Below are 13436 nucleotides of genomic sequence, written 5' to 3' on the forward strand. Positions count from 1 at the left end.
AGATAAATATACCTACAAATGCATCCGAGTAAAGCAAGACTATCCATAAATGACAAAAATTAAAAGTGGCATGGTTATAGATTTGATAAAAACTTTGCTTTTCTATAAGATATAGCATTCCAAGAGAACAATTTTTTGATAAATAATAATTCCTGTAAAATGACATAGAGAATAATATAAAATTTGTATGCTTTTAGATTTAATATATATTTTCAGCATATAAAGTAAGATTTTAAAACAGGGCATATGGCTTATTGCAAGTGGTGTATTGAGCATTGAAAATAATTCATAAAGTCCTAACATGTGAAACGCAAATACCCCAAGTATCACTGGCAGACGCCCCACAGGGAATCATCACTTTGGCTTGCCTGACATCCCTGACTGGACACCTGCTACCCCTGAGAGCTTCTTGTTTGAACTTGGCTCTGAATCTTTGCAAGTTCCTTTGTGAAGCAGACTGAAATTCCTATAACATTCATTTTAACAAAATATTTTTTACCTAATAATGGACAAACATGCAAATTGACCGTACCTTCGCTATGCCCCAAGCCATGCCCACCAGCCAGTCAGAGTGACTATATGCAAATTAACCCAACCAAGATGGCGGCCTGCAGCCATGGAGCTGGAGTGAGCAGTAGGCTTCGTTGTCCCAATGATGGAGGAAGCCAAGCTTCCCAGCTGCTGCTGCCTCCTCTCAAGGCAACAAAGTTTCAATTATAGAAGGTAAATAAACCCCAGATACCTGCTTCCAGTCACCATGGCTACAGAGCTGGAGCGAATAAAAATAAAAAATAAAAAAGGAAAGGCTGGGAGCTTCGGTCGCTGGAGGGCTTGGTCAGTCTGAAACAGCAATCAGCCCCTCACCCAGGCTGGCCAGGCACCCCAGTGGAGACCCCCAACCTGAAGGGGGTGTGACCAGCCTGAAAACAGCCATCAGCCCCTCACGCAGGCTGGCCAGGCACCCCAGTGGGGACCACACCCTGATCCAGGACACCCTTCTGGGCAAACCAGTCAGCCCCCACCCATGCACCAGGCCTCTATCCGCATAGGCCAGGTTGAGCCCCCTGCCCCCCCAGTGCACAAATTTTTGTGCACTGGGCCTCTAGTATGTATATAAATAGAACATAGTTATTAATTTTTATTTGACAAAGCTTCCCATGTAATTTTAAGTATATTAAATCAGCCTAATTTAGTTCAAAATATTTCTTTTAAAAAGAGAGAATAAATCCTTGAGTCATTCCAGAGCCCTTGAAATGTCCCAAAGCCAACTCTCAGTTTAAGTCTTGAAATTTTACTTGGAAAGACTGTCAAATATACATAACCCAAAGATTATATTACATACTCTTTGTAATTATTCTAAAAGACATCAATAAAACTTAAACTGGTTTTAATATTAAAAATTTGGTTCGGACCTGATTAATCCTTTTTTTTAATCAGGCCAATAAAATGTTATATCTTAGGCTGAAATTTTACCACACGTAGTACACAGACACGCATACACATAAAGACTATAGTATATTTTGAACTACTAATTTTTCCAGAGAAAACACAGGAGTTATTTCCCTCAAAAATGAATCTCCATACTTCATGCATTCTATTGTCACAACTATATAATTTCTCCCAACTTAGTTTGAACTTTTAACTCTTAGAAGTCTCAAATTTTAGGTGGCAAGTTAAATTAGTATTTCTAATATTTCTTAAAATTTCTTAAAATATTTCTCAAAATTTCTTAGTATTTCTCAGATTAGTAATACATTCACATTTTTAAGGATATATTTCAAATAAAATAGAAGACATATTCAATTAATAGATTCAAATCTATCCTCTAAATGCTCCACACAAGGCAAACTCAGATTAATGAATGTTTACTATCCTGTCATTTCAAAATACTTAGCCATTAGAAATTATTATTATTATTATTATTATTATTATTTATTATTATTATTATTTACTATTGAACCCACCATGCTCCAGCGCTTTTAAGGACCAATTAAGCATATGAGGCTGGAGAAAAGTGGAGGGGGAAGAGAGCAGCCTCTTTTAGTAGCTTTTTACACGTCTATCCTTCCAGTTCTCTAACTTTCGTAGTTTTCTTGAGATGTCAGGCCAACTATTGGTGACAAATGTAATTTTAATCTTCCTTGGATTATCACTGAAAGGCTTTATCATAAATCCTTCATTTTAGTTGCATTTATTTATTATATCTTAACAACTTTGAGATTTTAAAGCCAATTATTACCTCAAGTATTTTCTTGACCAATTTTGTAACAGGGATAACTCACTAGCCTTCAGTGGCTTTAATGTGAAAGTACTATTTCATTTTATTTTCCTTTATAAAAACAGGAGTGCCCCCCACCACCACCTTCACTGTTAGAGGGTGCTTCTACAGATCATTGGAAATAGCACATTGGGGACTAGTATGGTTATGGGAAATATTAATTATGCTGTTAGCCATGGGTGTCTTTTCTGTTCAAAGGACAATCAACCTGGCGGGGAGTCCCATGCCCCGGGGAACGGCGAGTAATGCGGTCCATTATACTATCTTGGCCAGTGCATGTGGCTTGCCTGCTTGCCTCGCGTATATTCCCTTTGTGTCATTTTCGCCATCTTCCAATGAAAAGCAGTCTTGGGCCTATTCTATGGCACCCGTGAAGAGATGGGCCATGCTCAGGCCAAGAAGCCACCCAAAATCGGGTGGGGCTCCTCCCCTTAAACCAGCTTTCCCTCTGCACAGGTACAGAAGTCCCAGACATGTGCCGAAATTATGAGAAATGGCTCACCTGTCCAAACTGCAAATGACAGACTAGGAAACAAAATCATGGTGAAAATGAAACTTTTAATAACACTCCCGAGAATGGGCGCCCATTTTACAGGATCACAACAAAGGCTAGAGGCAAGCGACCTGGTAATTAATGGGCTGGGGCCTTTTCTAGTTGCCTCTGCCTCCCTTTGTCTAGGGGAGTCTTCCTAGGACCTATGCTATGGGCCACGTGTACCACTCATACCCTCTCTCCCTCCCCACCCCACATCCTGTTTGCTCTGGGGAAATTCAGTAGTGGCCTGGCCACCTACTGTTTCTTTTCTATGAAGATAAATTAGAGGTATACTTAATAGACTAACAATAAACAAATTAAATCAAACAAAAAAGACAGATAAAACAACAATCAACAGACAAGCACCCATAACACATAGACAAGACTTAATAAATCCTTAATTTCTATCTTTTTGGAAGAATTTTTTTTCTATGCTTTTCCTCAGAAGCTTCTAATTTCCAAACCAAGATATGCTTCCCATATAGTCATTCAGTTTAATTTCAGAGCTGGCATTTTTCTAATTTCTGCATGCAAAATATTAATGTAGGTACCCAAAACAACTGCATTTTAGCCATTTCTAAGTTGATACTTCTAGTTAAATCTTCTCATTTCTGTAAAGCACTTGCAAGTAAAGGCTTCCTATCAGGAGTATTAAATGAGGGCTGGGGTTTTGGAGGTTCTGGCCTTGAAGGCCCAATTTCCCATGTAAATTTTTTTTTTTTTTTTTTTTTTGGATATCTGTAGTCTGAGCAAATTTTCTAGACATGTTATGTTGTGGGTCAAGTGTGGTCTTAGTTTCTCTCCTGCCTGTCTAGAACCATAAGAAGGGTTCAGGGCCCGGACAGACCAAGCCTTATGGGGGCCCCCTAGATGAGCCATCTAATTAGTTACAAATGAGTTGGGACTCCCCCATGGGGTTCCTGCATTTCTGACACCTCCACAAAGATTCTTAGTCACCTAAGAACACCCCAGAATCAGACTGGAGGGAGGATGTGTCCCCTTATCTTTGGAGCTGATTGAGTTCAGCTCATTTATAGAGCAAAGGTATTTTGCTCAGACTCTCAGCAATTCCAATTGAAAAGCCAAAATCAAAACCAGCCACCCATTTTTTCCTCCAGTCCCGCCTTAGCCTGGGTTCTGTCAACCCTGGTTCCACCTCGAGGATTTTAAAACACAGCTCAAATAAAGTCAGACCCTCTACCAAAGCCAAGGAAGGTCCTGGATCCAAGAGACAGCTCACCCACGTTCACCCAATGGGCAGAGAACCAGCAAGCTCAATGGGCCCTTTGCTGGATCCTAGCACCGAGTCCAAGTCCAAGGGATGGTCCTGGGTGAGCCTCTGGAATCCTGCCGACTACGCCAAGTAATGTTAATGTAAAAATATTCAAACCTGTAAAGAATTTTGTGAGTTTATCTGAGCTAATCTGTCGACAAATTCTCAACAGATTGGGATAATGCTCCAGAGAATGGTGGGTTACATCTGTATTTATACATTGAAATCAAAGGAGGGACATAGGTGGGCTACAGGAAACCCACTGGTGATAGACTAGAGAGGCAGGAGCAAGCAAAGCAGTGAAACCCCTGGGATTGGATAAAAAGTAAAATGATAGACACATACTTAGGTGGGTACAGGAACAATTAATATGATAACAATGAAGGAATTTGTGGCCTCTGTCCTGGAACCTAGGCACATTAGGTTGTGCCCCAGGGGCTCCAGAAAAAGGGAAGTTACAAGTCACCCTGACATTTTAAGGGTATGTTATCATAGAGGCAAAAAGACAGATAGGCTTAGTTAAGGTAAAGACTGACCTTGTCAGTGAAGATACTGGCCTAGGACATAACTACCCACCATAACTGCTTTTAAAGTTTAATTTCAGACCATCCTTTGTGGTGACTTTAGGTTTCTGAGTTTGCAAGACTGCCATGCAGGCCTGCCCTGTGCTTGTCAGGTTAGCAGATGGCCCCTTCCATCCACACAACCCATTACTGGGCCCCTCCCTGTGCAGGGAGTCTGAATCTACCTATAATAGATGTTCCCGCCTTTGCTTAAACCTTCCTGTTCCCAATTCCATTCTTTGGCGTTGCGAGACTGGACCCAGGGAAAACCCTTGGCTCCTGTTCTGGTCATCAATATGGACTCCGAAGACTTAAAAAATAACCACCAGGGGTTGCTGTTATATTTTTTAACTTGACATTTCTTTGCTCTGGTACTTTTTAAAAGTATAACACAGAGCTGCAAATTGTATTTTCTCCAGAAAACCTCAATGATACTTTTCATCTTGTTAGGGGCAAAAATAGAGTACTGGGACCAGCTATAGTTATAAGAAATATTAATCATGCTCTGGACTGCCTTATTCTGATTAAAGACAGGATGTCCTGACCTGGCTGGGAGTGGTAGACCCCTGGGATCTGGCAGTAAGCCTTGGGCCTGGGAGACAGCCTTGGAATTCGGTCCATTCTCATTCAAGAACTGCCTGTGTCATGGATAGATTAACAACTTGTTAGTGGATTCCTGCCCCAGCCTGCATTGCCCACTCCCCAGGCCTGCATTTCCTACTCCACCAGGTAATTTTTGTCTCCCCCCTATAAGCAGCAGCTCATGGTGGGGGCAGGGCTGATGTTTGTGGGTGACCTGTGCTCCCCATGCTGCCGGCAGGATTGGAATAAACATTCATGTGTAATTCACTCTGTCTTTGCTGAATCGGCTCGAGTAGGGACAGGCAGCCTGGACCCACTGGCTGCCCAATTCCATCTCACATGTTCTTCCTACAGGACATGGACATTCCTCCCACTGAGTGGTGGGTCCACATCCCTGCTCTGGGTCTGTATAGAGCCACCCGTGGGACCCAGTCACCCATGGGACCCAGCCACCCGTGGGACCCAGCCACTGAGCATAAGAAAGACCAGAGCCACAGGGAAAGGCGCTGGTGCATCCCTCCAGCAGCCAGCATTACCTGCTTCGCTCATGAATGAGTGTCCTCAGATAATCCTAAGCACCCTCGTCACGCCAGCCCACAGCAAGGGACAGAGACCACTGCACCTGCTAAACCTGTAAAATGATGGATTCGTGGGAAAATGCATGGTCTGCGTCACCCTCCCCTTGGTCAAGAACCAAAACACTGCTGCCCAGCCAGCATGGCTCAGCGCTGAGCTTGACCTGGGGACCTGCAGGTCACCGGCTCACGTCCTGCCCAGGCACGGGTGGCAGGCTGATCCCCCATGGTGGGTGCGCAGGAGGCAGCCAATCAATGATCCTCTCTTGCCGTTGATGTTTCTGTCTCTCTCTTCCTCTCCCTTCTTCTCTGAAATCAATGAAAATATATTTTAAAAGAAAACGCTGCCACATCCCATCAGACCATCTGGACACCTCCAATTTGCATCACCGCAAAGGCAACCATTAGCCTGATTTCCAACACCAGGGATCAGGTGGGGCTATCTTAAAGTCTGTGCTAATGAAATCATATAAGATTTGTCACTCTTTTGTGACAAATTTCCCCAATACTCTTTGTGCAGTTAATCCACATTGTTCCGATAGTCGTGGGCCATTCCCTTCCATTGCCATGTGTGTCCTGTTGTGGGCACACACAGTACTTTCTCTGCTCTGCATTGGTGGGTATTTGGGGCGGTTTACCTCCTCTTAAAAGTGTCTTTCCACCGACAGAATTTCTGACCTTTCATGTGGCTCAAATCAACCTCTCTCCCAGAGCCAGTGTTTTTTTTTTTTTTTTTTTTTGACTCCTGTTAAGTCTTTCTCTGAAAAAGGTTTACACATAACCTAATTTTGATAAATAACAAAAACTTTTTGTGAGACATTGGTTGTTCAAATAGATTTCCTGTGTGTATTGATTTGAACAAAGCAGTTCCTCAGCACCAAGCGCTAAAGTACCCACCACGTCATTTCCATGTTGGCATCTGACATCATGAAATGCTGAATGGTGTAACCCTGAAAGGGGCCGTTCCTGGGAGACCCGCGAGCACGGCTCAGCCTGGATGGCCGTCACAAATGGGGAAAAACATTTTCATCCATTTCTCCAAATACTGCCGAAGCCTGTCCCTGAAGCTACCACTGTCACAAGCTGCTGGTAGCACAATTTTCTCTTATTTTTAAAGAGAATGGCAGCTCTTCACCTTGTTTTATACATTACAATCAAAGGAGGGCCATAGGTGGGTTACTCAAAATCCATCGGTGATAGACTAGGGAGGTGGGAGAAAGCAAAGGGGGGGAAGAAGGAACCTCTGGGATTGGATAAAAAGTAAAATGATAGACATATTACTTAGGTGGGTACAAGATAGCTAACAGCCAACAATGAACATGATAACAATAATAATGAAAGAATCTGTGGTCTCTGTCCTGGCGCCCAGGCACATTAGGTTGTGCCCCAAGGGGTCCAGAAAAAAGGGAAGTTACACGTTACCCAGACATTTCAAGGATATGTTATCATAGATACAAACAGACAGATAGGCTCAGTTAAGGTAAAGGCTGACCTTGTCAGTGAAGATACTGGCCTAGGACATAACTACCCACCATAACTACCCACCATAGTTACAGTTTCATTTCATACCATCTTTTGTGGTGACTTTAGGTCTTTGAGTTTGCAAGACTGCCATGCAGGCCTCCCCTGAGCTTGTCAGGTCAGCATGTGACCCCTTTCATCCACAAATTCAAATATTAGAGAATATTTCCCCACATCGACATACAATATAGTGTGCTTCTTTACTTAAGTTTTCAGATCGAATCTTGAAAGACTGAAAACTAAATGGTCCCCGGAAAACCCTCAGGATAGCCAGGGTTAGCAGGTGTGGGCAGGGCCAGCAGGTGCCGGGCCCTGGAGCCCCCAGAGTCTCCTGGACACCCCTAAAAGAGCAGCCCAACCCGAGGGTGTCCTCCCAAGGAGAGTGAGCACCCCAGCAGGTCCTACAATTAACCTCTGGACACAGGTGAGGGTGGGCAGCCCGGAAGCTCTGCCCGTCCGCACAGGCCGTCTACCAACTCTTCCAGGTCTTTTAGAATTCTTTCAATGATGCTTCATGGTTTTGGTGTTACAGTCGTGTGCTTCTTTTGTTAAACACTTTCCTAAGTATTTTCTTCTTTTTGATGTTCTGGCAAATGAAATTTTCTTAATTTTTTCCAGATTGTTCCACAAACCAATTCTGATTAATCTTATAGTTCAGGAATTTTTTCCTGTTTTTCCATTTCTTTATGCCTCCTTCCATTTACAGCTCTTATTATTTTCCAAATGTTCTTTTCCAAAACATCCTCAGAGCTGAAAGGCTCATGTAGTCGCAGCACCTGATGGTGCGGGATCTGAGGAATGCATCGCGGGGGCGGGCCTCTGACCCTCAGGGTGGGACTCTTGCTCTTCAGGAGACCATGACTTCAATTTTAAATCTGCCTTTCATTTTAAATTCTTACAGGAAGAGAAATCTGCCAACGTAATGAGCTAACAACCCACCAGGGCCTCATGTGGGCTTATTTCTGTGTGATAACCACATCCATGGGGTCATGGTCCTGTGGGCAATGGGCTCCTTTAAGAAACTTGTGTATTTTAAGAATTTCTCTGATTAATTCCTGCCTAAAGGCTTGGAAACAGTTTTTACATAATAATCGTGTAGGTCAGTGTGACTGAAAAGGGGGAGAACCGGCCAGCCTCCCGGTTCTCGGGAGGGTAACACCTCGTTCCCTTTGACGCAGAGTTCAAACAGCATCTGGAGCCTGTGCTGGTGAGAACAGCCATCGATCACTCGACTCCCTGACCGAGGACAGCGGAGTGACAGACCTCATCCCTCGCTGGGCTGTGTCCCCCCTCTACACCCAGGGGTCCTGGCTGAGGCCAGTGCTGCTCACACAAGGAGGCTGGTCAGGCTTCTAGGCAACTGGAGCGGACACAGCCGCTTTTCTTTTAAGTTCGAATTACCATGTTTTTTCATGTGTAAGACACCTTGCCCCATGTATAAGACACCCCCTTTTCCAACCCAAAATAAGAAATCAATATTTTAAACATAAAACAGAACACATTTTCATTTAGGAACTAGGGGCCCAGTGCACAAATTCGTGCACCTTGAAAGGAACTGTGGGGCTGTGAGGCTGCAGTGGGCACAGAGGCAGGTCTTGGCCCATCCTCTGTGCCCCTGGCCAGTGTTGTGCCCAGATTTCAAGATTCCCAAGGGCCCACCAGGGAGCCAGCGAGTCCGATGCAAAAGTAAAGAGTCATTTATTTCAAACCTAGGTTTGCCTCCCCTGCCCCCCCTTACTGGCACAGCAGCAGGTGGCAGAGAGAGAGGAAGCCTTGCAGCACATGGCCAAGGTAAGATGGAGGGCATAGCCCTTACCCTGGGGCAAGGTGGAGGGCGTAGCCCTTACCCTGGGGCAAGGTGGAGGGTGTAGTCCTCGCCCTTCCAGCCAGCCCCTCCTGCCATGGTCCCTTGGTCCCCTGTCTGCCAGCAGACCCACTCCCACCACCTGCTCCCATGCTCTCATGGTGCTGACCCGGCTCACACCCGCTGACAGTGTGGACCTATTGGGGCTGGTCCAGCAGCGGGTGTGAGTGGGGCCAGCACCATCAGTGGGTGAGAGTGGCAGCTGCTGCCCCAAACACTCTTTAGGATCAGGGTCAATGTTTTTCTCTCCCCCACTTTCCCTGTCTCTGGAATCAATAAACATGTCCTTGGGTAAGGATTTTTTTTTAAAAAAAAGATGGCCATTTAATTGCTCTATAATTAGTCAGCACCCAAAACTGTGCAGCGATGAGCAGACTGGCATTTCCCGGGACCCAGGACCAGCCGATGGTGCCATGATGGCATCTCTGTCTCTGAGGTGATGAAGACAGAGCCAAGGCCACTGGGCTCCACACCCTTCCCAGGCTGACGGAGCCCAGGTCACAGACAACATCGTCCTCCCAAGCGCAAAGGGCTCGGTGCTGCCCGGGCGGATCCGCGACCATCACTGACCACTTTTGTTACCTCTGTGGGTAGAAAATGTTAGGACAGGGGCTTCGACCTAGAGATTCTAGGAAAGGCATGGTTTTAGTTGCCGCGGAGTTTGTCGGTTCGCACGGAACCGCACTGGGTCTGGGGTCTGTCCACCCCCCATGCGGGCAGCCAGGTTGCAGCGTGTCAGCCCTTTGGAGAGAAGTTAACGCAGAGCAGCCACTTCTGCCCCTTTCCTGCTCCTCGCGCCCCTCAGGCTCCTGGGCTGGAGGGTGGTCTCTATCTCTAAGGAACCCCTGGCGCTGTCGCAGTGGGTGGAGCGCCAGGCAGCTCCAGTGTCGCTGAGTGCTTGAGGCAGGGAGTCACCCCCTCAACACGTGGGCATACTTGTTCTTTTCCGACTAGTTTTCATCATAAGTTTTACTTGTTTTCATTTGTGAATGGCCATTGCCAGAGACCCAGGTGGTATTTCTCTACCTGCATGTCAGTGCGTGGCCTTGTCTAACATGCTGGGCAGTAGGCGTGCTGTCTAATCGCACCTCCTCCAAAGCGCTCCGGAATGTTTGCAGAGTCACCCTTCACAGGGGAGACGCCAACAAAGCGTGACCAGGTGACCCAGCAAGGGCAGGCTAGCTGCAGGTCTGACACCGACAGCTGGATGGTGGGTCCTGGGCACTGACCACGGGGCTGCCCTCCACCCCGGCCTGCGTTCCCAGGCCTGTGCTGAAGCCACGCTGTGCTCTAAGGAGTGTTTCCTTGTTTCCAGGTGAGGCACCTGGATGCAGAGCAGGGAAGCAGAGAAGGTGGGCAATGCTCATCTCTGCAGGCAGGCGGGTGACCCCACATAAGGCAGCATTGCAGAGGCCACGGCTCCACTCCGTGGCAGGGGGAGTGTAGAATGAGCCAAGGGCCAGGCTCCTCTTCTCCCGGCACAGGAGTCATCACCTCTGGGTTCTCATTCTGAAAACAGAATGTGTCTTCCGTAAGCACACAACCTAGTGCCTCCTTTTTCTCCTTCTATTTCAGAGCCATTAATGCTCCTGAAAGAAATGATTTGGTTCAAAATAGCCAAAACATGGGCTGATAAGACTTTTTCATTAAAATTAATTTCACAGAGACTCTTAAGCTCCTGGTGGTCTGGGTCAGCGTTTGGAAGGAGCTGTCGGTTCGGACAGTGTGTCCAGGGCTTTGGGTTCAGTTCTGCTCTAAGCTGCTTCACACAGTGCAGAGCTGGGGTGCTGGGCGAGGTGGCAGCTGGCGCTGCAGGTCTCGTCCGCGAGCCACCCTATGTGGCAGCATCTAACCCAACCTACCCTGACAGGCAGGCTCTCCCCCGGGGGCCGGGGCCCATCACAGACGTGAATCGAGCATCCTTCCTCCATGTCTAATGCATGTGTGGTGACGCCATGAGCACCATGGGTGGGGGAAACGGCTGACTCCACATTCAGGAAGGAATGAGTCTTCAGGAATGTCGCCCCTCCACCGACTGAGGGCCCGGCCCCGGCCACCCTGAGAAGCCCGAGGCCGGCGCTCCACCACGATCATCTCCCAGGCGCCTCCTTCCCACCTGGGGCTGCTCCCTCCACAGCTTTCACGCTAAGAGTTTAATTTAACAAAACATGACGGCTCCAAAAGTTAGATTTAGAAACAACTGCTTCAGAAAAGATCCTACTTAAACAGAGGTTATTCGACTGCAAAGAGAGTGACTACAACACTCGACACTCCATTTCATACCCGACTCAAAGGGCACCTTTAGTTGATAGTTGCTAACATTTTTACAGAATTGCTTTGCTTTCACCATTGTCTCCACTTATCATTTTTCCTATTTTCACGCTAAAAAGTTTCCCCAGGGCAAGCACTAAGGGTGCCGTCCTGAACTGCAGAGGGCAGGTTCAAGCACGTGCCCCTGTCCCCAGAGCTGGGCAGTAGGCATGTTGTCTAATCCACCTGGGCCTGGACCAACGGGTCCCCGTGTGGCCCCCCTTGAGCTCAGATCCTTCCGTGCAGTTCTCTCGCCGAGCAGAGCTCCCGCTGCCGCCAGTGCGTGAGGACAGCGCACAGCAGGTCCTGGGGGCTCACCCAGCACGGACACCCGGGGCTCTCCTGCAGCGGTGAAGGCGGCGACCCGTGGCTCTGGAAAAGGAACCTTGGAGCGCGCCGGCCTCCGAGCAGGGAGGAGGGCTTCCTGGCCTTTGAAAGAAACATGACGAGCTCGAAGGTGGAAGGAAAGTGTGCTGTGCTCCAGTGTCTTTGACTCATTGAGCTTTGAATTCTGAAAATAACCTTGATGCCACAGAATGATGGACTTTAGAATTAAATGGAAACGTGTGAGCAGCAATGACATCAGCCCACAAGCCCTGGCACCAACTGCTCGCCCAGAGGAAGGGTGGGGGGTGAGGGGCAGAGTGGAAAGTTACAGGAACTTTAGAAATCATCATATACAAACCATTTTTTCTCTTTACTAAAAAGTAAAACTATCCACAGATGTTCGGTATTTCACCCAATAACGAAGCTTTAAAAGTATAACTTTATACTGTTTAGTCCTCACAATATGAACATTACTGTCCGCTGTCTCACACAGAGAGAAGTGCTCTCAAGAGGGTGAGCAACTTACTCAAGGCTTACAGACTGTCCTCGCCTGGCACACAGCGTCGCTGAAGCACCAGCAGCACCAGACCCAGGAGAACCAGATCGAGGGGTGATTCCAGCAGAGGCCAACCCAGCTCCCAAGCCCTCTCGGTGGATGAGTCAGGCAAAAGGCCGCCCTGGGTGTGAAGATCACATACTCATGTCAAGGTTGTATGTAAAAGGCCCCGTCTGTTCCCCACAGCCTCGCCCTATCTCAGGGCAGTGGCTCCGTCTTCAGGCAGCTTCCCTTTGCAGAACAGCCAGTGGCTGACGGCCTGTGATGACCTGACAGCTCTCGTGCCACAGGCCCTCCATGGGGAAGTGCCATAAATGAGCATCAGAGAAAAACAACGTGTCACTGTGGAAAGGTTTTCAACAGAGTGAGACCTGCTGGCCACCAGTCATTCATGGCTGATGCCTTGCACCTGGAACACGAGGGGAGAACACAGGCACCATGACCAGGTCCTGGCTCACTTCAAGCCTCGCAGCTCCGAGGGATATGTGTCTCATCGAGTAGCTTTGGTGACGGGGGCGGCGGGTGGGGGAGGTGATTTGGACTCTTCCCTGCAGATAACCATCATGTTTAATCTCCCAACAAATGCTCTCTGTGTTAAAATAAAGATAAGCTGGAGACTAAGAAACTCCTACCTTTAATACCAAACACGAAGCTAGGTATCACATTGGTCAAATATGAGCCTTTCTTCTCTGGGCGCAGAAGATTTGCAACTCCAAGATAACCAAGGAGCAGCAGCGAGAACCCTGAAGAGCACAGAGCAGGAGGGGGTGGCCCTGGAGGGGCGTGTATCAGGAGAGTCCAAGACACTGCTGGCAGCACTGGGTCTTTGCCATGATATGGGCAATGGGGGGTTTGAGATCAGGCTTTTCAAGGCACGTCCATCAGGGACGGAAACAGCTGAGCATCAGACACTTTGGACACATCTTCCGGGCAACGTGAAAGCAAGAGGAGAATGTTGAAGTGATAGCAGGTATTTTTTTCATGCTCAATACCACAGATGTCTTTTTTAATCTCAGAGAGATTACAACACAAGCATTACTCCTCTGGGTTAA

This window comes from Myotis davidii, unplaced genomic scaffold (genome assembly GCF_000327345.1).
Source record: "Myotis davidii unplaced genomic scaffold, ASM32734v1 scaffold769, whole genome shotgun sequence".
In the NCBI taxonomy this organism is placed as follows: domain Eukaryota; kingdom Metazoa; phylum Chordata; class Mammalia; order Chiroptera; family Vespertilionidae; genus Myotis; species Myotis davidii.